This window comes from Eleutherodactylus coqui, chromosome 13, assembly GCF_035609145.1.
Source record: "Eleutherodactylus coqui strain aEleCoq1 chromosome 13, aEleCoq1.hap1, whole genome shotgun sequence".
Classification (NCBI taxonomy): Eukaryota; Metazoa; Chordata; class Amphibia; order Anura; family Eleutherodactylidae; genus Eleutherodactylus; species Eleutherodactylus coqui.
The window spans coordinates 35881581-35907790 of NC_089849.1; the positions used below are offsets into that span (position 1 = coordinate 35881581).

At 46.2% G+C, this 26210-nt stretch overlaps 1 protein-coding gene across 2 annotated transcripts in view; it reads left to right on the forward strand.

Moving 5' to 3' along the window:
* The window catches only part of LOC136587819 (signal transducer and activator of transcription 5B), a 141025-nt gene that overhangs the window by 17544 nt on the left and 97271 nt on the right, over positions 1–26210 (forward strand). The gene's annotated exons all lie outside the window — the stretch shown is intronic.

Genomic DNA, 26210 nt, shown 5'->3' on the forward strand with positions numbered 1-26210 from the left:
GCCATTTGCTTGCATTCTCTTGCTATGCCTCACTTGTGCTCTTTATTGTTTTATCCCTTTTATTAAAGCGACGCTTCGCCCCTAGCAGTTTTCTGTTTATGCAACTTCTCCTAGAAAAATGCTAATTTATTATAAAAAAAATATTCTCACTGAAGATTCCAATATTAACTGTCTGGGACTGTTGTAGAACAACCTATAATCTGGGGTCTTGTAACTACTGTGCTGATTAAAGGGGTTGTACAGGGTGCAAAAAAAAAAAAAAAAAGGCTGCTTTCTTTCAAAAACAGCACCACACTTGGCCATGGGTTGAGTCTGGTATTGCAACTCGGCTCTATTGAAGGATGAAATTCTGTCCCAGGAGCTGAGGGGGGCGAAGGGCATTTTGTCTGCAGTTGTATTTTTCTGCCAGCCCTTCAATCTGCTGGTTCCAGGTCACATTTTGGCCCTCCAAGGTGGCCAATGCAATCTTTAGACTAATCCCCCCACAGTGCACTAGTAGTTGGCTACCAGTGCACTATACTTGCTCGCTGATTGGCCTGAGTCATTCATGTGATCAGCCCTGGCCAATCAGAGAGCAGTGCACATTAGGTAGTTAGAAAATTTCTGCAGTCGTCTTGGACAGTAGGGGCTAGAACCGGCGGAACGGAGAGAGAACTACTACTGCAGGTAATATACCCCCCTCTCCCATCCCAGGACAAAAGTTTCCCCTGAAACTGAAGGGTCGCTTTAAGACCTAAGGTAGCATTTATTTATTTATTTTTTCTGAAACTCTATTTTTTTTCCTAGTAAATGGGCAACAAGAGCCATCATATACATCAGTAGGGAGACAACAAAAGTTATAATACAAGCAGTATTTGCAGAATTAACATTAACCCCCTATCCATAAGATAAGTGATGCATGCACAATCTCCTGGACCTCTGACACATACAAAAATGTTCCCCTTTCCGCGTCACCGCACCTGGAAGAAGCTGGAATGGTGCCCCCAGCCCACTCAACTTTATGGGACTGTCAGAGAACTTGGGTACAGTGCTCAGCAAAAGTTAAAGGGAACTTGTCATCAGAGAGGGAATGGGGAGCAGTCCCATAATCACGGGGTCCCTGTTTCTGCACTGTGTCCCCGTAAAGTTGGCATGTGCATGCAGCATGACTTTTTTCGACGCCTTTGTGCGCACCCATATTGATGAATGGGGATGTGTGCGCGGAGAGCCGTCAGAAAAGGGTCAAACTGTGTGCCTAGAGACAGGGTACCCAGTGAGTACAAAACGCAACCCTCCTGACTCCCCGTTCCCTCACCTTTTGAGCCCTGTGACGTAGTTGACATGCTGATGACAGGTTGCCTTTAATCCGTTTAAAGGGGTATTCCCAGAATGAATTCAGCCAACAACTTAATCTATGTTGGAGTCTCCCAACAGTCCCCAAAATAGCAGATACCAGCGGGAGATAAGCTTCCACTAAGAGGGTCTTTCTCCTCTCCCAATTAAAATAAATCTTAGCTCTTTGCACATATCTGCAGTATATTCTACTGATTGCGTTATAGAGTTGCCATATATTTAGTGCGAATGACTAAAGAAAGTCCTGTCCCGTGAAGCCAAGAAAGGCTTTTCACGCTTCCTAAAATGGAATCGGCGCTTTATAGGCGCTAGGGAGACCCTTCTGAACTTCTGTAGTCACGGACCGTGCAAATTAATTTCTTGATCACCAGTCTCATCCTCTAGGCTTAGGAGTCCGGTGGGCGGTCTTATTTAATTGTTGACAGCTTTCCTATGAGTGCAGACAGAGATAACTGTCAGTCACTGATGGGCCCGCCCACTGGACTCCTAGGCCCAGAATGAGCTGAGATTCAGATCCGTGAAATATGTTCTACTGAATCTTTCCTGTAGAACTATTTACCAATCTGCTCGGTTCCTCCTGCTCTATTGATGGGTTAACATGAAAATCCGATTAAACTTTCAGTGTGACGGGTTACCTTTAGGTACATTTACTTGCAGGGAAAATACTGCAAATGGTTAAATCCTCCCTGCTTCAATCTGTTGATGCATACATATAGCTGACCGTGAGTAGGCAACTTGGGGTGGTTTCCCCTCTGTGTTGGGGATTTTGCTGTGCTGCTCCGTTCGAGGAATCCTAGCGGCCGAAAGGTTTTGCCTCTGGACAGGACTGAACTGAACAGCGCTGAGTGGACCCCATTAACTATAATGGGGTCCCACTTTCTGCCTAGCTGCCTGCTTTTGGGTAAATGAAGAATCTTTTTCTTCTGGTATGTTCAGCCGGATCTGTGATGAAACCTCCGGCCGGAGATTCCGTTGGAGATGGGAGACCGGCCTCAGACTCCCCCGGCTGCCCTTAGAGTGGGCTACTACAAGTCCATGTTTGAATCACTCCTACTTTTAGTGGAACTGATTTCAGCTAATTGCTTCTTAATAGAGACTTGCTCATGAATCCCAAAGCACTTTGAAAACGGAAATACACTCTTTAAGCTCTATCTAGCCAAATATACGGTAGCTCTTAATATCGGTTTGAGTTGCAGTGTTTTCTGGGACTAAGATATTGATGACCTCCAATAGATGAGCTATTTGAAGCGGCTGCCGCACTCATGAGAACACTATGGCCTCTTCTCAGACATATGACATCACGTTCATCGGTCACATGGCCTGACAACAGTTGGGTCCCATTCAGATGGATGGGATTGGACTGCTATATGAAGCACAGCCGCTATACAGTACGGACTGAATGAAACCGCCACTTAAAGCAGCAAGTCCTGAGAATAGGTCATCATCAATATCTTAGTCTTGGAAAACCCATTTAATTAATACATAAATAGGGTTTGGCAATAATAATCTATGTAAAGCCTACCCTGAGACGAAAATGTTGAATGCTTGCCAGTAGTACACATCTCCTGCCCTTCTTTTTTAATTCTTGACCTGATCTTCCACACTCTTGTCTACAGTGTTTTGGGCTCCCAAGTTGTGCTGTGACTAAATCTCTTATGGTTAATGTGTTTTAGGGAGGTAAGCCACAACCAGATATCTCTGGCTGGGGTTTATCTCCCGGAAAGCAAAAGGTTCAGGCTTTGAAATTCAACGACCCTGGTCCTCCTTTTCCTTGAAATTTCCTATCGCCAAGCTGCCCCAATAGACATTATACTTGTCCGGTTGTGCCATTATTGGCGAGTTCAGATGACCAAACTCTGTGTATGGGGGTCTTTACTTCCCCTGTCATGCTCAGAATAACTTGTAATGATCGCAACTGATGTTGTGTGGTGGTCACCACTGTAGGAAGTCACAGACAGCATTTCAGTATGTAAAATTGCAAATTATCTATTAGAGTGGTTATGCCTGGACCTTAAAGGGCCACTCCGGTTAATTTTTCATTAGCCAATTCCCCAGTATTCATAGCTGAACTAGTGATAGCTTCATTAGTTATTTCTTTCTGTCTGGAACTCCCAGCCTCTTTTTACTCAGATGCTCATGTGATCTCAATTCTGACCAGCTCAGATCTACTTGGGGTTGTGTGTTCATTTTCTAGTCAATTTCTCAGTCTGTGATGCTGTTACATGGGACCTGACTGCAGGGGGCACAGTCATTCCTGTCAGATAGGCCGCCTGCACACGGGCGGAAATCCCGCGGTGGTATTTCCTGCAGGCATTTCCGCCACTGAAAGCTTGCATAGGAGTGCATTACAATACGCACTCCTACGCAGACGGCCGTGGTTTGGCCACGCGAAATTTCGCGCGGCAAACAAACCGCGGCGTGTCCTATTTCTGTGCGGGGCTCGCAGAGCCCCACACAGAAACGCCACTCACCCGGTCGCCGGCTCCGGTCTGCGGATGCGCCGGCTGCCCGGCAGCCGGCACATGAAAAGAGCCGGGGCCGCCAGGCGCGGGTGAGTAAGCGCTCGTCCCTGCAGGCTCTCAGGTCGGGTCCCGCGGCAAGAATTCTCGCCGCCGGATCCGACCCGCTCGTCTGCAGGCGGCCTTACTGATGATGATCATACAGTTCCTGTCACACAGTTATGATAAAGGAGATCGCAGCTCAGCCTCCTGACTGTAAACTAATGGTCTGTTGCTTATTTAGAAGACTGTAGGAGCTAATAAACTGCCCCCCCTGCAGAAAGAAATGGTACAGCTGTGCTCTCGCAGTCCCACTTCCTGTGCTCTCGCCATCCTCTCCAACGCTTGTTAAAGGTTGGACATTGACTGATAGGGAGGCCCCTTCCAATAGCTGGCGCTGCAGAGGTATTGTGCCATGCTCCACTTGCATACCAAATTTCTCAGGAGAGCACTGCTTGGCTTATAAGACTTCTTACGCCAATTTGGTGCTTGCCATAAGGAAAAACAGTATATTTCCTGCTTCTGTCTGTAACGGCCTTTGTGAACCATCGATATCTGTTCACGGATCTACCTGTAGAGTTGCATAACATCCTGTCACCACAAGGACTCCGATGCCTAAGGGGGGACCAAATAAATGCAACAGGGGACCTCCCTAAAGGCACAGATATAAAAAATTACAATAGGGGATGGGAACAGACGTGCCGTAGCCGGCTACACTCCCATTGAAATCAATGGGAGCTGTATCAAGAGATTACCCTTCCAGCACTTCTGCCCCACGACTGGGACAGGCAGCACCACTATTGGTTTCAATGGTAGTGAAGATGGCTATGGTACTCCCCCTTCCATTCCTGATGATGATGTCCATCAGATTTTAAAGATCACTTTGCTCTATAATTGGCTGTAGTGCCTGTAATGTCCCGTAAGCCGGGCGGGACTTCAGCCTATTAATAAGGCAGCAGAGGACCGAGCAACGCCGCTGGACACAGCAGGAGCGGGCAGAGGTGAGTATATCCCGGATTGTTTTACTGCATGGCAAAAGCCTTTTGGTAAATACCCACAACTCGAACTGCCCCTTAAATAAATGGTCTTGTTTATTGAAGAGCTTACTGGATATTTTTTCATTAAAAAAAAAAATTGTCCATCATGGATTTAACTTCTTGGAAAGCAAGATTCATTTCTTTTCCAAGTATGGGCAATAGTTTGTTTCGCTGGTAGGAAAAAATTATTTAGTTTCTACCAAGACTTTTTCTTTTCCAAGTGTGTGTGTGGAGCAAAGATGTACAGGGTTCTTCAAAAAGGAGGAGCAGATTTGGGGATTTAATTACAAACAAACTATAAAAGACGGGGACACAATCCACACCTCGCTGAACAGAGGAAGGGTCACAGTTCTTTATGACAATCGGTAAGTTCCATTTTCTGCCACACCACAGCGCTGGGCGTCTCGTTCGCAGTTTTATGGTTCCTGGGGTGCGTATGCATGCGCAACCAAGTCCAACAAATGTTCTGTGCCGCGCGTGCGTTCACTTCTGACGAGGCGGCTGTTAACGGAATCTACGCAGGAATTCATGTTGCACTTGAACAACGGACTCGCTCTTGACAAACTCAAACGCACAAAACGATTTCTGTGGTGTCAAGATTTTCCTATAAACAAGAAATGGCTCTGGGTTGTGGCAGAAAATGGAACATACAGGTATGTTAAAAAAAAAAAAAACGAAAAAAAAACGTGAGCCTTCCTCTGTTAAGTGATGTGTGGATTGTGTCTCCATCTTTTATAGTTTGTTTGTAATGAAATCCCCAAATCTGCTCCTCCTTTTTGAATAACTCTATAGATATAAAGATGGGATTAACTTTTTGTTCACCACTTTCCATCTGCATTCACCTAAATATACATCATGCAGTTGCAAAGGGTATATGGAGCGGCCTTGGGATCGGAGTCTGTTTTCATACTTGGCTTTGGCAAGGCTTAATAGGCAACATTGAAAACTACTTATACTGCGATATTGAAGCTTTGTAGTATATAGCAATCATGTAATCACCAGTTCAGGTCAACTATGGGAACTGCAAAACAAAAATTTTTTTTTTTTCTCAAACATTTTTAAAACCGCAAAAAAAATAAAATTACGTCTGTTGTAAGACGGGGCCGAAAAACCAAAAATTAAGAAATGAAAAATCTCTGGTCTTGAAGGGAGTTCGTGAAGACTGCAGAGTGCCTTTAGTTTTATAGTGTTGCATGATTGCCTCTTCAAAGAATTAATTAGGAATAGCGGGAGACGATGTCAGACACTACAGTAGCCTCTTTTGTAGTAGGATGTGATATCTCGCTCCGGTTATCTATCTGTCTTCATCCTCCCCAACCCTGGTCTAATTACCAGCCTTCCCTCCAACATATAATCCTGATCCCGTCCTCCCTGCAATTTACTTTCAACAGAAGCAATTTGGTTTCCTACAAGACGATCCCTCTCAGCATCCAACGACGTCTTGCTGCCATCCAGAATTTGCTCTACTTCTTACCCTTTTTATCGTCTTTCTGTTAAACAATGCTCATTGGAATCACTCACCACATGAAATTCGGAGCGATCGGGCCTTGGACATGCTGTATTGTTATCCCGAGGGTGAAACCCAAGAGAGGGCTCTGAAATGTCAAATGTGATATTGATCTAATCTGTTTTATATGGGAACAAGGTCATTTGGCTGTTGGAGATCCCCATAGTGCCATAGAGTCAATGAGTAGTATGAGCTGAGGGTTTGTTTAATAATGGAGGTTTCACACATGGACCCGGGGTTCTGCTTTCCTGCTCCGTTCGGGGAATTTGGAAAGGGGAATCCTCGTGGCCGTGCAACTCTGTCTCAAGACTATAATGGCGTCCCTCAGCTGCCCGGCTTTTTTTTACCAGTATTTTGAGCCGGATCTGTGGGGGAACAGTCAACCGGCGGCTCCCAATGCAGATGTTAAAACACCGATAGGCTAACTTAACATGGGTGATGGGGATATGGGGATGCGACTCCTGCCTCCATATCTCACTCCCCACCATGTGAAATCCCCATAATGCAAGGCGTTTTTATGGCAAAGCAGCCTCGTGTCACTGTGGGGATGCATAGAATCTGCCGAGGCGGAGTTTCTCCCATTGCTTTCAATGGGAGACCTGGTATTGCGTGCAGCTAGCGTGTGGTGCAATGCTTCCGCCGCCCCCATTGAAAACAATGGGCACTGCGATGCGAGAGTACTCACAAGATAGAACATGCCGCGATTTGTTTCCCGCATAGCGTTGTATCACGATGCCATGCAGGAAAACATGGCTCATCTGTATGACTCCATTCAAAAGAGCGGAGTTCATATTTGTGCGTCTCGTAACCACAAATATTTGACACCCGTATGAAGGCAGCCTTACACTGATCAACAGGAAAAATGTAAAAAGCTGAATAAATAAAATGATGGTACAAATGGGAATTATAAAAATGATTATTAACCCTTTGCAATCCAATTTTGGGTTCAGAGTGTCCTAGGGGGTTTTCTCTTTCTATCATTATACAATGGCGCCATCTGCTGGCTAGAGCCAGTACTGCAGTATGGGACATGCTGGAGAGGCCCCCGACAACAGAGCAGCCAGTAATATACAGTAAGAATACCCTGCCAGACATCTTCTGACATCGGAGCTGTACAGCCTTCAATCTGAATGGCTTTAGCAGTCAAACGGTGGATTGGAAAGGGTTAATAAAAAGTGAATGTTTTCCAAAATGCGTCAAGTTAATTTTTTAAAAAGATTTCTTGCCTAATGATGCGGTACAAATCCCCTTCCATTGTTTAACAATTTTATTTAATGTTGTGAAACTCTTACAATAATATATAAATAAATTATAAATTTTTTTTTCGATTTTTCTATAAAACTGTTTTTTGTGGCTCGTCTCATTTTGGATAAACCTTCCTCAAATAGTAACAAAATAAAGAAAAAAAAATCACCCATTCAAGTCGGGGATTCAGTAAAATTGTCCTTCGACCAGAGAAGCATTGTCCGCACAGGTCTCACCAGCTTTGCACATTTCGGCTATTCTGCATGCTTCTTTGCGAAGGTATTAAAGCTCGGCCACGCTGCGCGGGTCTCATGAATGGGCAGACGTGTTCATGGATGGCTGTAAAGTCTCAGTTGTATCAATGTCTTGACTTTGGCTCGCCCCTTCTAGGACCTTAACATTGCTGTGTCAGAGGGAACCTGTCAGCACTTCCCCGCGATGGAACGCTGAAGTAGAGCTGAACGCAAAACTTATTTCTTTCCTAAAGAAAGAATACTATTAAAAATGGGGGCTTTAAAACTTTCGGCAGAGCATGCTAATGATTGCCAACCAGTTCAGTGGGAGGTCAGGCCATCTCTGCTGCCTGGAGTAAGTCCCATAACGCCACCTCTCTAGGCTTCTGTGCCGTGGATGTCTTCGGAGACCACCTCCACCGGACGGTCGAGCTCTTATTCATGCCCTGTGTGATTGCAGACCAGCACATGCGCAATTGAGTACCGTCTAATCTCCCAACAAAAGGACCAAATAATCTGCACATGCGCTGCAACGCCGAGGTCTGTGATTGGCTGCAGCAGCAGTCATCGTCACTGCGATTGCTGCGTTATACGCATGCGCACTGTGGAATGAGGGCTCATTGCTCCCAGAGTGGCATCAGTTTGGGGTATTGGGCAAATCTGGGATTCGGTAACGTCTCTCATACGCGCTTGTCTCATGATTGCTGGCATCAGTTCCATTTCTCCATGGTGCATGCACTACATTTACACAGCAGATGGGTCACATTGCAGATTACTATATAAGGAGCACAGGATAGTCTGGCACATATTCTTGAGCAATATTGTGAAACGCGTGGCGGGGAGTTTGGTGCTGGATTTTAGTCCACCATACCGGTATGATGCCATAGATGGTTTGTGGTTATGTAAGGTTGGTTATACCCCTGCGTTTGCTGTTGTACTTTATATCTCTATGGGGGTTGTATACTATAATGCTGTTGTATGTATCCTGTGGGGTCAGATTGTAGAAGTAGACAATACATGTGTATTATTTGGGCTAGTAGGGATCTGTTTTTTGGGGTTATGCATATTCTGGCATCACCTGGATGTATGTATTAATACTGCATTTGCACTTCAGTATATTTTAGGTTATACCAGGTTTGAACAGTGCGATTCCTCCTTTGTGCATACGACCGGCATATATCTATGATGGCTAGTGATCTGTGTATAATGATATACTATGAGCCATTTACCCATTTTGGTGTGACAGGGTACTTTTTATATGTGTCAGTTAGTAACCTACTGGAGTGGAGTGAATCTATTACAATAGTAATAGTTAGGTATTACAGATATATTGGATGGCGTATGACCCCATTATGTGTTTTGGATCCTAGTATTTTGCAGTAGTGGCTTTCCGGTTGCCACTCCTGGTTACACTTGTATAAAGTGTCTCCCATCTTGGCATGAAGTCTTGGAACTTCTTGAGGGTCTTGTAGCAGGGCTCTTCTACCACATGATATCCGTGTTTGTTAGTCTCCTAAAGAAGCCTGATATCTTGTCTCACCCGGCCTTCGGACCATGCAAATATTTTGATGTTACTTTAGACTAGACGTGGTCATATGTAGCTGAGCATCGTTATCGGGTTTCGCCCGCTTGGGTTGGCTTGTCCCATGTGTCTAGGCTCACACGACCGTACGGTAATATGCTGCGTAAAAATCGCAACATTTTACTGGCGTATGGAACTGTGTATCCGTGCGTATTGCGCAGTTTTTTTCCTTTACCTGCGCATGAACAGCATATATTACGCACACCATCATGCACAGTTTCTTTTTATTTTTTTTAACTTTCTACTCATCCTTCCTAGCAGCATGCGTAAAAAAAAACACAAAAAACCCCCAAAATTTATGTATGCAATGTAATTGTAGAAGTACTGCGTTCTGAACGCACCCATAGAGAACAATGGGGCTCTATCGCACGTAATACGCTGTAAAATAGAACATGCTGTAGTTTGGTTTTTTTCTACGCGCTTGGGCCACTCTCACACATGGCAGCCATCCTCCTTTTTTTTTTTCTCTCCTGCGGTTTTTAACGGACCCCTATCATTTTGATGAATGATGACGTCAGTTTAAAAAGTGTGAAAACGCAGCAAAATAGGGCAGACAGCGTTCGAGCGCATGCCTTCAAAGCCCCATTGAAATCAATGGTAGCGTTAAATGGCAATTACGGTGCCGTTCATAGCGCCGCGGTAAGATCGCAGGTGTGGGTGGCCTTAATATACACAATAAATATACTTAAGTGTGAGAGGAACAGTGAAAATCGATGCACTTTCATTGAAGCCATTCACCACGTGTTATGTGCGCATAATGCGCAATTCAAATACGTTCGTGCGAGCGCGGCCTAACAGACATATAGCTTATGATGCTAGCAAGTAACAGGGAAAACTCACTTTTTTTAATAGATTATTGGCCCCGTGACCTCCTAAGATGGCTAGGAGGGTCTTTATGTTTTTGTAGTGAATGTGGGTCATGGGGCACAGACTCTCAGGCTTCATGGGCACAAGCGGGCGGATTCCGCATGCAGGACCCGGCAGTTGTCTTTTTTTTTTCTGTACTGCCGATGTGTTTGGAAGTGCCGGCTGTCGAACGTGCGCAGTTGTTTGTTTTTCATCCATTGGCATTGTCCATTGTGGGCGGGTCACGGATTGGACAGCTTCCATTGACTTCAATGGGAACCGTCCGCACGGAATCTGCCTTAAAATGGAGCCTGCTGTGATTTGTTTTCCCCATGCAGACTCCGGGAAACAAATCGACATGTTTTAATTGAGGTGCAGACGGCCATGCTTCCCTATGGGCGGCTTGAATTGGCGATCTTCCGCAAATCCCATCCGCCCGTGGACTTGAGTCCCCAAGGTCCTTCTAGATGGGACGGTTGTTGGCCACATAAGCGCCCTCCAGCATCTCCCTTCTTGTTCCGTACATTCCAGTCATAATCTGAACCATAATCGCTGGGTGTTTACAGATGAACAAGGAGATGTGCCAAGAGGCTCTGCCCTTTGAGAACGCTAATAGCCCCGAGTCCCATTTTTGGCACCCTTGGCAAATGGCGGATTTTGCCAGGGGAAGCTGCAGCAAGTCTTACATTTCCTCAGCAGCAGCTGCTACAACGGAGATGTAGTGTTACAGGAGGACCGCTGGCACGAATGGCCATCCTGTAATTCCAGGACGGGAGTTGCTCCTATGTCCCGGGACAAGTAGGTACATCCACAGGGCTTGCCATCTTGGCACAACCCTTTTGAAGAGAATCTGTCAGCTACTTTGAGCCCCATGAAAGCTTAGCTAATGGACTCCTAGTACTGACCCGCTGAGTCCGGAGATGTCATTATACTTGCCTTCCCTGACGTTCTCACATTGGCAACGCTTAAACCCACCGCTGAATGTGTTGAGCGAACTACCGCAGGAAGTAGTCCTATTCTACACATGGAATGGGAGGACTTCTTGGCGCGAACTTTGTAATTAGCGGCGGGTTTGAACGCTGACAACCGAGGGACGGTAAGTATACAACTTGCATCTCGGACTCACTTGGCCAACTACGTTGAACCCATAAGCTTAGCTTGTAGGACTCGTAGTAATTGGCAAAGTCTTGTTAAGAATTTCGTTTTTTTCCACGCTTTCTTCTATAGTTCTCTTATTTTTGGTGCTGTAGGGATTTATGGTAAGTCTATAGAGCGTATATGACTAGTAGGGAAATTCTTAAACAATAGCGTTCTCTCAAGTTGACTGTTTTTTTGTTGTGTTTTTTTCTTGTAAACTGCTCTGTTTTCGGTAAAACGGTTGTGTTTTTACTGTGTCGGCCGTTGTTTGCATACGGGGACGGCGGTGATTGAAGTGAGTTTCTCGCATCATAACATAACTTGGCATGCAGTCTGAAAGTGTTAGTTTCGTTCCCTCATAATTACGGAGGTGGGGAGCAGACGGCTTATTGTTGGCCTGAACTTCAGAGAGTCTGTCGACTTGCTGATTGTGCGTAGTAAGGGACCCGGGGCAGAAGATCAGTAGCATTGGAAAGCTTGATGTGGGATGAGCGCCACCGTAAACTATAGATCGTCTACGCCAAGACTTTCGCTGGATGTTCGAATTGTCAGTCACTCTATTATACGTAGCGAGGGCAACGCGTCTGCCGACGTACATTTGTGTGTTGCAGATTTCTGTCTGGCCTTTTTTTTTCTGATTTAGCATTTTTTTGGGAAAAAAAAAAACCCTTCATGGCACCAAAGCTATCCTAGTTGTCCTATACCGCTGTACGTTTTTGGCGTATCATTAAGGGGTGCCTTTTATTTGCTAATGTCCCTTGGTCCTTAAAGGGTTAAAGGGGTGTTATACGGGCAATAACTATTGATGACCTATCTTCGGGATAGGTCATCTATAGTTAATCGCCGGGGCCTTGTCACATGGGATCTTCGGCGATCGTCCAGCCCACTGTCCGTGAAGCGGACCGGACGTGCGTCATAGGAAACGGGAGTGGAAGTGGCCTAGCTGGCTGCAGGTCCCATTTGATTTCAATGGTAGTGAAGCGAGTCCTCAATAGTTTTTGCCTGGAAAACACTCTAGGTTATATTGGTCCAATTGTCGAACATGCCCTAATCTTACAGCTGCAGCGTAACCTTAAGCGGTTTTCTAGTTGTAAACTATTAATTGCCTAGCCAAAGCATAGCCCATCAATAGTAGATTAGCGGAGGCCTGCCGTCGGGATCCCTGCAGATCATCTGTTCACCAGACTGGTGTGGTCATGCACTGAGCTGATTTCTGCAGGAAGCAGACAGCTCCATTCTCACTACAGTGGCCCAGTTTAGTATTGCAGGCAAAGTTCCCATCGAAGTGAATTAGAACTTTGCCTGTAATACCAAGTTGGGCCACTGCAGTGAGAATGGAGCTGATTGCTTCCTGCAGAAATCCGTTGAGTTTACAAGTACACTGGCCCAGCTAACACCTGATCGGTCGGGATCCTAGGCGACAGACAGTGGCTGCTCTTGACAACCCCTTTAACTATGTATTTCATAACCTATATTCATGCATTAGTCCTGCCATTCTTCACAAAACAGGTAACCAGGATTAGATCTCTGCTGCCTTTGGCCAGGCTCACGCGGGCGGATTTCAATTGCAGAATGACCTGTCAGGCTCACAGATGGGACCCACTGTGGACCCCCCGAATCGAGAATCCGGGCCGCCCGTGTGAGCCCGGTCTCTGGATTGTATGGACGTCCCTATGTAAGCAAAGTATGAAAACTTTTTTCTGTGCCTCTCAAGGCAAACCTAAAAGAACTATAAGGCTGGGTGCCTACGGGATGGAAACCCCGTGGAATGTCCACAGCAGGACCACATGGAAATTCTGCAAGATTTCCGCAGCGGAAAGGCTGCTTGAATGGCGATACAATTGACACGTCGTGGATTTGAATTCCCCTTGCTGCATGTCCGTTTCCGCACCGCTTGTCCACAGCACGTGAATGAGATTTTTGCAAATCTCATCCACTTTGCTGCTTAGTCTCAGGTTTAAAAATGCCTGCGGAATTTCCATGCAGAAAGCCTGCACAGAAATTCTGCAGCTATTCCGCCCCTTGTGAACCCGGCCTAAGGCGACTTAGTTACCCAAATATTTGGCTGTGCTTTGTAATTAACGTTTCTCTCAAAACATCCGTGTTTATTCCGATGTGCGGATACATATAAGTTCTGTGTCGGTCACATCAGTATATGTAAGCTGTACAGGGACGGGAAGTGCAGAAGCAATCTAATGTCCATTGGACCTTGCAAGCAGTGAACTTGTGTCTTCTGTACCTCACAGGCCAGATTTAAAGGGGCACTAACTTTTTAGACAACTTCTGCTCATCTACTAGCTTGTTAGTTTCATTATTTCCATTATACACTTGCATAAAAAATGTTGTTTTACCACTTTAAATCACGTCTGAAGTGATCACCTCTAGTTGTCCTTGGAGAGCAGCTGGGCGGGCATTTAGATACGGCCCCTCTGCTGATTGGACCACAGACTGTGCAATGCAGTATGGGAAGTCAGGGCAAGTAACTGAAGGACAGTAAACTACTGGCAGAATGTTAGGCTTGCTTACAAGCTTTTTACTTGAAAGAGCATGATGACAGAAAAATAGGGAAGACCGCTTGAAAACCAGAATTTATAGACCTAAAATGGTGCAGGCAGCAGGAAATGAGAGCGTAAGACGGGCCTGGTATGTTTTAGAAAAAACTTGCTGAAAACTCCGGTACACTTTAAAACTGGACAATCTTTTATTTTGGCTGTGACTTACCCCTAACTTACACTTTTTAATGTGTTTTGTAGACAAATCGTAACCAGGAGGGTTACTGTTTGTCCTATTGGAGACTGCCAAGTTGGTGTAGGGAAACGTATAGGCCATGCAGTGCTCCCCTGGGAATTAAGATATGTAAATGAGAGCTAGTATGATGCGCCACCTATTGGAAAACTGCATCTCTACAAGTCGGTATCTTACTTTTTAACAGGCCTTGTAACATAACGAAGGATATAAGGCAAAGCAGAGTTGTCTTCATAAGAACAAGACACCTACCTACAGACAGCTGTTTCGGGATTCTAGCACCTCATCAGTGCAGGCAGTCTGCACAAGGGGAAACCATACCCATATACACCCAAATCAAAGACCTCTCGCCCCACCAACCATAACCCCACCCTGCGACGATGAGGGGCAAGGACCCTGAAACAGCTGTCTGTGGGCGACTGTCTTTCTCATAAAGATGCCAGTTTGCCTTATCTCCTTATGCCGTTGCAAGGTCAGACACTGACTTGTAGGGAAACTCCCTTCCAATAGGTGGCGCTTCGGTGGCGTTATGCCATCTCCCATCTGTAGACCAATGTGCCGCACAGCTATTGCGAAACTACAATTCCCAGAATGCAGTGACACCCTGCGGAGTTGCAGTTTCACAACAGCCGCTGGAGTGTCCGGTTGGAGGTCACCGATCTGGGCCAAAAACTCCTATTTTTAGTTGTGGGTATTTTTTTGCTCCTCCGGTGGATATTTGCAGAGGTGCGCTCACGCTGCTGTTTGCAGACCGGCTCCGACGGGAAGAAAATCAGTTCTGTTACTTTATTGCTTTTGGAAGATGATCAGTCCAAATAAATTAATGTGCTTGTTGTACTGCTCTGTAAAAAAGAGCGGATCAGGAAAGACTGGTCCTGCCCCGTCTCCTGCTTATTGTGACATCCACATATCTGCAGGGGGAAGAGCAGGGTGGATCTGTGCTGTCTTAACCCTTGCCAGGCTGCAGGGTCACAGACTCCCAATGTCATCTGAGTGTTTGTTTTGCAGCACTTGTTAGTTCTCCTTTAGCGTGTCACATATGAACGGCGGAGGGTTGCGTGCGTCAGCAGATTACCGTGTGGGAGACTCGCCGTCGCTGCAGTCGTTGGAGTAAGGGTGGATCTACAGATATCAGGAAGCCTTTGCTGATGTGATTTCCAAAGTCGGCTTAGTGATAGTGAAACTTGCTGCCGGGTTGAAAGTCTGAGAACGAGGTGACAAGTGCTTTTAGGCGGCTTCTGCTTGGTCCGTGGCCACATATTTATAGCATAGCAGGGTAATAACTGTATGGGGAAAACAACTCCAATCATATTATATAAAAAGACTCTTATCACCGGTTTGGAACTTGTTCTTCCATGAACATAGCAGAGGAGGCCTGCGCTGGCACACTTCTTTCATCTAAATCTGGCACCAGTGTCTTAGGAGCTCATGGGCACTAGCCATCAGTCTGGCCACCGGTTACCATTATGCTCTATTTTTTTTTTTCCCCCCATAGTATGAAGAGTCTGTTTCCCTGGCAACGAGGAGTAAATAAACAGGGCAGAGGAATCAATATTTGCAATATCTGGAGAACAGAGCATTTTGGAAATAAACCTCTTATGGGTGAATGCATTGTTTTGTAATATCAAACACGTTGAAATAGGATTCCCAAGATGGGAATAGCCCTTTAATTATATGAGAGGAGGGCAACTAATTTGGCTGCTGTTGTATGGCGGTTGTCACACAATTCTGAACTACTTCCTACACAGACCTAATTAGCTGTATTAGGGCTTGTTCTAATCAGCTTTGTTATGGAAGCGGGATGGTGTTCCTTGGCCAAATGGCATCAAGCAGAACCCATTGATAATAGGATCCCATTTGGTTTCCCTTATGGTTTCTGGTTTAATTCTCGATAAAGTAGTGCAGCCTATCTGACAGGCTCACCGTGGAAAATCGCAATGATTCTCCACTCGTGGACAGGGGGCCTGCACTTTCCATAGGAAGGCTACGGAGAGCGTTCATTGCGTTCCCTGTGGCCCGATTATTGCCGCAGGAAACGCAATTACAATTTGGCCGTGGAAAGGAGGCCTTAGCTGGTTTTGCAAACAGGTCTTTGGGGCAGTTTTTTATGCAGTGTTTATTTATTGATTTTTATTTTTTTATTTTTTGCCAAAGCCAGAAGTGGATCTAGGGGTCAGAAGTCCTTCCCTTGTTTCCTATTGATTTTTTTGAATCAGTTTCTAGCTTTTTGAGTCAAAATTCCACGGAAAACTGCAGCGCTTTCCAAAAAAATGTTTTAGGTGAAATCGTCTTTAATCTGAGACCCAATTGTGCAGAATCCATGATAATCCGCCATGTAACAAAACTAGTGCTGGATTATTGTAAATGGGCCTGTCACCTCTGCAGCAGGCCGGGAGGTGCCTTCTGGCTTACGGTAGGCTCCGTACTGATAGCACAAAGGGTTTAGGGGCTCGTTGACATCCGCGCTTTTGTTTTCTGTTTAGCTGTTCATCCTGAGGAGCCGCCAAAGGGGGAAACGAGGGTTCTGTTTAAGTTCCCGTTTATTTCAATCGGAACGGAAGTCCTTCAGTTCAGCTCGATTTGACAGAACGGAAATGATAGTACGGATTGCTGCGCTATTGTGTCCATGAATGCAGAAATCAAGTAGAAAGGACGTTTACGGGTTTTATTTTTCTTTTTATTTACGTGGCTAGTCACATAAAAACGCTTGCTTCCTAGTAGACCCTCATCACTACTGTCACTACAGGGGGATGTCTTACCCTGTAAATTAGGCTCCCATGTTAAGGCCCATTTACACGTAACGATTATCGCTCATAATTCGTTCAAACGATGACCGTGAATGCGTAAAGAATTGCTCACTTTTCGTTTGCATTTGTTAAGCTGACAGAAAAGCCTCGTTGGCTTCTCATCCTGTGTCTCACCCACCAGAATCCCTGTCCCTGTCCTCCTCGTTGCAAAGTTACTGCACCTTCCGCAGTGAAGAGGAGACCACATGGAGCGCTGGTTGTGCAGGTAGGCCCGCACTGCGTTCACCTCCTTCCGCACCCGCTCAGGTATTTCCGTCAGCCTTGTTAAAATGGAGCGCTGACCACGTATGCTCAGCCAGCGTTCCCTTCATGTTGGCGTCACTGTGGGGGAAGAAGCGACCTCCACAGTGACAGAGGAACAGGACGCGGGAGTTCCGTTCTCGGAATTGGCCAGCTTCTCAGCAGTGATTGGATAGGCGATAACTTCAAATTCTGGTAAAATGCCTTTTAATGCTCTAATTTCTGTAGGGTCTGAGAAGAGAAGAGCGGTGAGTCAGCGGATGAGTAATTGTTTATCTCCTTGTTGGTAACGTGCTGTTTGTATTCCTCTAGTAACGTTTTTATGGCCTTTTACACCTAGCGTAAAAAAGGCAATCATTAGATCAAAGGAACGTTTGCCCGCCGCACGTGTTCACCCTGCATACTGATGGGGAACAATTAGTGATAAAGATGTGATCAGCAATAATTGAGTACATTAGGTTAACCTAAAAATGATCTTCTGTTGGCAGCACTTGTATAAACAGGTACCTGCTTGTCACCTGTAATGGAAACTGCGTGAGAAGAGGAAAGAAGCGATTGCACAAACTAAGGCCGGGCTCATGTGGGCGGATGCCAATAGCGGAATCTGCAATCGGAGGATCCGTGGCAAAATGTGGGCATTGAAAAACCTCTGAAAATCGCTTTTTCACTTACACATATGTATTGTGTATTCCGCAAGTGGAGGAAAAATCATGCTCTATTTTGTTGCATTGCAGTCAATGTAGTCCACCTGACCCGCAGCCCATACAAAATTAACATTAACTCGACGGTATGGGAAATACAGGCAGTCAAAAAAAAAAACTGTACTGCACATGACCGAAGGGGAGCCACCGCGGTCATCCACAATACAAGAAAAGGAGGTACGTAGGGTCGCCGGTTGGGCTCACAGCCGGAATTCAGCCCGCCTGTGTGAGCCCGGCTTAACGCAGTTATAAAACTTGCTTTTATTGTACCGTGTAACTGCAAGTCTTGTGATTGATAAAACACTTGTTATATCAGCAGTCATTGCACCTTTTGTCTGCAGTGTTAAAGGGTCCTTAAAGCGTGCCTGATTTTTGAACTAATTTCATACGCTACACCGGGTTGTCCTTACCCGCTCATTTGTAGCTCTTTGCACCCCGTTTCATATTTGTAAGTTCTGATTTTCCGGTGGCCTTTATTTTTTTTGCTGCCAATCTTTGCATCTATTTTCAGGCTGGAGGCGTGCCACAAGCTTAGCATTCTGCCAGTAGTTCCCTGTCCTGTACTTCCTTTCCCTCACTTCGCATGCTGCATTGCTCTGTCAGTGGTCCAATCGGCAGTTGGGCAGTATCTGAATGCCCGCCCCTTTTGCAGTCTCGGAAGGATTGTGTAATTGAGCATTCAGAGACATTCTGGCCAAATTGTTAGTAAACCCATACATTTACAGCAACAGAGGTAGAGATTGTGCTATCTGACAGCTGCTCCCCTACAGCTAAGCAGACCTCCCAGCACCCCTGCAACTACAGAAATTCAGTACCTAACAGGCTGTGTATTGCAGACGGGGAGACTGAAAAGTTAGTGCCCATTTAATGCCATTTACATGCGCCAGTATTTGGAAATGAATGTTTGTTCAACTGATTATTGCCCCGTGTAAATGGCAGCCATTGGCTGTCTAAAGAGCAAACGCTGGTTTGTCAGCTGATTATCTCAGCTAGAAGGGTCATTACTGTCGGTAGCACATCTTCCTTTGTGAATAGAGGATGTGCTGCCAACGGCAATGAAGTGCTTTGGGCATAGGGAGCAGGCCTACTGAATCGGCTTTTGTAAGGGTCCATTCACACGGACGCATCTTCCTGTCTAATGTCCACGGGCGGATTTGACTTGCAGGATCCGCAGGGGGTCACTCGGAAGATCCGCAATTCAGAGTGCCCATAGGGAAACATTGGCATCCGCAACTGAATTTCAGCATGCGGATTTGATTTGCAGACTGTTTAGTGCGGCATGCCGCATTTCAGTGTGGATTTGGTGTGGACGGGCTCAATAGAAGTCAATGGGTGCGGACTAGCTGCAGCGATCCGCAAATACAATTGCGGATGCAGTGCGGATTAGAAGGTTAAAATCAATTAGAGAGGTGGGGTTGCGAATTCCGGTTAAATTCACTAATTGCTTTGTTTCATCTTGTCTGAAAATGGTCGCTGGTTGATTTTAATGATCATCTGGTGTAAACGGCCAATTGTTCGTCTTCCAAGGACTCGCCAGTAACTGCAGGGAGGTGTGCGCGACCGCGAACATGAGCGAGCAGTAAACAGCCATCGTTGTGTAACAGCGCACCGTTGTATGCTAACCTCTTGCGACTATTTTGGGCAGCGCTGACGGCTCCCTGTGTAAAGCTGCCCTTAGTCTCTATCTAATCCCTGCTCTGAAAGACCTTCCTGTATAATGTACACATGTTCTCAAGGTTGGGATGTCTGTTGGCTCCCCGGACAGACCTCTTGTCTCCTCCGAACAGTAATATGATGTGCCCTTGTGACCTTCAGCGAGGTGAGCCGCCATCTGTAACTATAGCTTCCTTCACATAAGCTGTTCTGGCTTCACAACGGGTATGTCTGATTATATAGAACGGGGATCATTAATCCCTACGTTTAGGAATATGTGGCTGATGCACCCGAGGCTCAGAAGTAGGACAGAACTCACTATAGTCAGTGGGGTCCTCTGGTATCGAGTCACTTGCATCCTAGGTGCAGAAAAGTTTTTGCTTACATGGAAACTTTTGCATTTATAGAGTGCAACTTTTTTTCTATGATACCCTTTCAGCTGTATGTAAAATAATGAAGGGCGTAGTATTAGAATCTAGAGTATTCTTATTCCTACCCATTATTGGTATAGTGCCAACTGATGCCACTGTTCAGTATAGAGTATGCACACAAGTCCCTTCAGGGGTTGATCATCTAAATTTGTGTAATACCTGCTATACATATAATACAAACTTAATGACATGCATTTAAATGCTACATGTAAGCATTGTTGGTTGCTTCCATGATGTAGCATTGGTGGGATATGATGCTAGAAGTACTGGCTGCCTGTACACTGTTCTGCTGGCATTGCCACGTGTTGTATGGACTGGTTGATCCCATTCGTACATGTTCACTGTTTGCATGACGCTGTTCAAAAGTCTCCAGGAGTAGGAGACGCTGCTTCAGTGGTTTGATATTCATAACAGGTCATGACGGACCACGGGCGGATTTTTGCTGCGGAATCCATGGCCGATTCCATAGCGTGCAATGTAAAATGATTCTTTCACGCACACGAGTGGAAATCACTTGCGACTTCCACTCGCGCAAAAAAAAGAATTGCAGCATGCTCTATTTTCGTGTGGGACTCGCATGGACGGCTACCATTGCAGTCAATGAAAGCCGTCCGACACGCGGGGATTCCGCAATGCTAATTTTGAAATCGCCGTAGATCCATGTAAACACCGGTGCGGCATTCTCTGTACTGCGCGTGTGTACTGACTGGAACATCTGCAGTACAGAGGAGAAAAATATCCAGAGAGGTGTGCAGGGGATCACTGGCCGGTGCAGGGGATCACTGGCCGGTGCCGGGTTGGAATCCTTGCCGGCAGTGTGCATTCGACCTGATGGGTTGAGTTTCCGATTGTAAACCATTCCTCTTTAAGGATATGTTCACCTTTGCACTGAGAAGAGACTAGCTGATCAGTGCTGGGAACACCCCTAGACAGAAAGTAGGAAATCTTGCAAACCAAGTATAAAGTTTTCTAAATGCATGAGAAGGAAAACGCAATGCAAAAAAAAAGGAAAAGTGTATCTCTTCCCTCTTTTTTTTTTTTCTTTCCCCCCGGCAGGGACTTGGTAAGATCTGTGTGTCTTGATTTTTTTTTTTCATGCACCAAGTTTTCCATAGTCTTTAAAACCCTCTGTACTTGGCTTACAATGTTCATAATGACCGCTGTCTTTACAGCTCATCTGTATTTATAAGTATAGTAGACGTCTACATGAACTCCAGTCACTAAATGTTTTGGTTTTGTCCGGATTGGAGCAAACCCACCGGGTTTTACTTTTGAGGATCCAGAAATCTGGAATCCATTGTGACTTTCAAGATCCTCACGTTGAACTATTTGAGGCATCTCGGAGTCTGCAGAACTGGCATTGAGAAAGGGAAAACCAGGCGGGCACCAGCGCCACCAAATTCCAAACACGGTAACTATAACTGGGAGATTATGTTAATGCAATTCAGCAGCACCCTGCAATGGTCCCATTATGTAGACTTTCACTTCCATTGGGCAAGACTTTGTCTTGGACCTCTGGTGCCAGGCGTATCCACTGTCAGATTGCCGCGGCACTTTGCATGCAGTATAGTAGCCACATTTGTCAGCACTTTAGAGATGGAAGTCAAAAATAGGAGTGGATCCAAAAAAAGAGAAGTAGAATGGTTACTATATAATTCTCCTGCATCAGCGTCTAAAACCCTATCAGATAACTGCATTAAAACACTTGTAAAAGATTAGGGTGTTATTACATGAAAGCCATTAACGCTTCTATGATAGAACTAATTGCCAGGCGGTACCTGCAGGTCCGGTCCAGCAATTGTCGGGGCATTAGGATATTGCAGAAGTGGAATCTGACCTCATGCCCAGCCGGCATCTGCATGTATGTGTTTTTTTTCTTGATCAGCTTTACTGTGGATGGACATGTGCAGTAGTTTTTTGTTTAAATCCTGGTAGCGACTACGCGGGGAGCCACGACCTTTCCGCAGTGTTGTGTTGAGTTGAATGGAAGCCGTCCGTGCGGAATCAGCACAGAAATGGAGCATTCTGCTTTTTTTTTTTTCTTTTCCCCTGCGAGTGGAAATCGCAAGTAGCCGGGCCTAAGGATTATTTCATTGGAGGTTGCTGTATTCCTTTAGAACACAAGACTAAATAAGACTGCATGCAGAATACAGGACGGACAGACTGAAGCCCAACGGCCCCTATTATAGCTAATGGCGTCTGTGGTTCCCTAGAGAAGCGGGAAAATTGAACTCCTTAGCGCTGATGTGAGCGAGCCCGAGGGGTACATTCACACGGTGCGGTTCGGATGCAGCATAAACCCCACCAAAAACTACATTGGCAAAGCCACTTGCTGCCGTTAAGCAGTTTTGCTGCGCTTTAATTTTTTTTGATGCTCGGGATTTTGCTGTTGCGTCATTTTAGGTATTTTTACTACATCCAAACTGCACCCTAAATCACTCTTGCTTAGAATTCTATAAAACCCTTAGGCCTCCCTCACACAGGCGTTCGGCAAAACACCGCAATTTCCCTTTTCCTCATTAATGAGGTGCGCTAAACGCCAAAAAAACTCTGAAAATCGTAGCGCTGGAAAGCGCTGAGATCGAGTGGCTGTCTGAGAGGCTCCATTGAAAACAATGAAAGCATCAGGGTGGGTTCCCACTGGGCGTAAATCCTGCGGAAATCTTACAGAATGACCACAGGGGGTCCTCACGGAAATCCCGCGGGATTTCCACAGCAGAAATGCAGCTTCAAAACTCGTGGGTTTTGAAGCAGCTTTGCCGCCTGCATTCCGCTGCGGCCACCTCTCTCCATAAAGAGGAGTGATGGACGCAGCGGAAATGGCGATTTAAATTGACATGTGGCTTTGATTTCCACGCGGCATGTCAGTTTCTTTGCTGCAACGGCCTCTCCGTAGTGTGTGGACGAAGTATTTGTAAATCTCGCCCATTTTTCTGGTTAATCCTGGGATTAAAATTGCAGGCGGAACTTCCGCGTGGAAAGTCCACACAGAAATTTCGTGGCGATTCCGCCCCGTGGAGACCAGCCTTGTACTGCGATTACCGCAGAGCTGGGAAAAAAAGCGCCCGTGTGAGCGAGGCCGGATGAAAGTTTGGTAACGATGTGGAAAATCGCCTCCTTTTTTAAGATGGACTATATATCCCTAGGAAACGAACATCTCGCTGCTATGCCTGTGCGAAAACTGGAAGGAAACTCTTGTCCACATGAGAGAACTCCGTGAAGGGCTTTATTATGTAAGTCCCCTACTGAGTGATACACATGCGGGTATATTAACCCTTTCAAAAGCAACTATGGCAGGATAATAAACACTATAGGATTTCTCAGGCAGGCTGTCAGCCGTGGAAAAACATTGGAGGTCTGCCAGTTGGAAAGCTCTGCTATATGTTACAGTGGCTGGCATGATGCCACCCGCTAATCTCAATAAAGCCTGGTTATTTCCCATAATAATGGTTGGCGTGTTGTCACTATAGTGTGTTTACCTTACAAAAACTGCCCTAACTGGCATCTTGCCGTCATGCCTGCTGATGGTTACATCTCTATTACATGCTGAGTGTAACGCTAATGGAATAGTAGTGAAAAACAAAGGGGCTGTCGTGCATGTAAGCAATTTCTTAAATTATGTAACTTGCCCCCCTGCATGTGAATGGAAATATAAAACTTTGTATCTTGTTTAGTTCCCCATGACACACTCCTGGAGTCCTGCTCGGGTGTGTCATGTGATCTCATTGGGGGATTACTTGGCATTCTGTTCTCTACAGGAGCCAGAAACTCCTGTAGAGGGGGACAGAAACTCCTATCACAGCTACTGATGATGATTAGAGGCTTCTGTTAGTTATAATGAAGACAATGACAAGTCATCCCACTGACCATCTACGTTATAGTCTTTAGCTTATTTACATGAGTATAGAGGGTAATGATCATTTACACTGGCCTCCCAGCAGGCAGAGTTGGTACTGGTTCTAACTAGTCATTTAATGCTTTGCTGATGCATCATGGAAGAGGAAGCTAACTTCAGGATGGTGCCTGATAGGCATCCGCAAGGAGGCTGCACTGCCTGGAAGTGACTGAAATATACATATGAGATGTCCAGTGTGTGTCGGACAATCATTGAGCGGTGTAGTGATGGAAAAATGTTTTTTTCCGCTGGAGTGATCCTTTAAAAGGTGCCAAACAAATGGCTTAAACCCTTCCCTCTAAGAGAGAATCCCCCCCCCCCCCATCAGCCGTATGTCATATGTCTTCTCATTGATCTCTGATGCATGGAGGTTACATCACCGAGGATTGTGGGGGTCCTCTTTTAGACTTGGGAGACTCCTACCTGTCTAGTATTTTGATCTTGCTGCACTAGTGGGTAAGAATGGCTTTACACAGGGCAGCAATAGAAGGAATGCACGCAATCGTCCCATGTGAATACAACCGCCAACTGGGTGACTAGTAAGAACTCGTTCACTAATCTCTTCCTTTCAGCTCACCTAAAAATAGTCGCTGGTTAGTTCTGGATTAAACAGGCAATATTTTGTCTTTCAACAAGCAGCCAATAAACTCTGCAGAGAGGTGTGCGCTTCAGTGCTGACGCTACACGAACAACTCGTAGCCGCTATTTAACTGATGGTTGTCCCGAGCGCCTTGTCTGAAGCAGTGCCATACTGATTGTGACTCGGTATTGGCAGCCCTGCTTAATAATCATTTAGGGTTGGCTGTGAATGGAGATGGGCTCTGATCTGCACCCAGCGTGTTATAGACAAGGAGGCGCGGAGCAAATTGATATAAAGTTTTGTTGGTAAAGATTCAAATTAACTTGCATTTTATTCCTTTAAATCTTCCCTCTTTCTCTGCCTTGGAATTCAGTGAGGGGTCCCTTCAGTGATTGACCGCCTTCCCTTTATGAGTTTATATAGAGATAGCTATCCATGACCAGTAGGACCACCCACTGGGCTCCTAAGCTGTCAATGACCAATTGTGACCACCCACTGGGCTCCTAAGCTGTCAGTGACCAATAGGACCACCCACTGGGCTCCTAAGCTGTCAGTGACCAATAGGACCACCCACTGGGCTCCTAAGCTGTCAGTGACCAATAGGACCACCCACTGGGCACCTAAGCTGTCAGTGACCAATAGGACCGCCCACTGGGCACCTAAGCGGTCAGTGGCCGATGGGACCGCCCACTGGGCACCTAAGCGGTCAGTGGCCGATGGGACCGCCCACTGGGCACCTAAGCGGTCAGTGGCCGATGGGACCGCCCACTGGGCACCTAAGCGGTCAGTGGCCGATGGGACCGCCCACTGGGCTCCTAAGCGGTCAGTGGCCGATGGGACCGCCCACTGGGCTCCTAAGCGGTCAGTGGCCGATGGGACCGCCCACTGGGCTCCTAAGCGGTCAGTGGCCGATGGGACCGCCCACTGGGCTCCTAAGCGGTCAGTGGCCGATGGGACCGCCCACTGGGCTCCTAAGCGGTCAGTGGCCGATGGGACCGCCCACTGGGCTCCTAAGCGGTCAGTGGCCGATGGGACCGCCCACTGGGCTCCTAAGCGGTCAGTGGCCGATGGGACCGCCCACTGGGCTCCTAAGCGGTCAGTGGCCGATGGGACCGCCCACTGGGCTCCTAAGCGGTCAGTGGCCGATGGGACCGCCCACTGGGCTCCTAAGCGGTCAGTGGCCGATGGGACCGCCCACTGGGCTCCTAAGCGGTCAGTGGCCGATGGGACCGCCCACTGGGCTCCTAAGCGGTCAGTGGCCGATGGGACCGCCCACTGGGCTCCTAACCGGTCAGTGGCCGATGGGACCGCCCACTGGGCTCCTAACCTGAGAAAGCAGGAAGGTTTAAAGGAATGAAATACAACCCCAATTCCAAGAAAATTGGGGCGCTGTGTAAAATGTTAAGAATAAAAGAATGTAATAATTTGGTAATCTCATATAATCAAACTTTATTCACAATATAACTCATCAGAAGGTGGAAGTGAGACATTTTTCAATTTCGTCTTAAAAAATTAATTTGTTTAGAAATTGCTGGCAGCAACACATCTGAAAAAAAGATGGGACCGGGTTAACAAAAGGCTGGAGAAGTGGTGCTAATGAAAAACAGCTGGAGAGTCACTCTTGTACTAAGTCATATGACTTTTTTTCACTTGTGACCTCTATAAAAAGAGCATGTGAGAGAGGCAGAGGCTCTCAGAAGCAAAGATGGTCAGAGGTTCAACAATCTTTTCTAAAACGGTT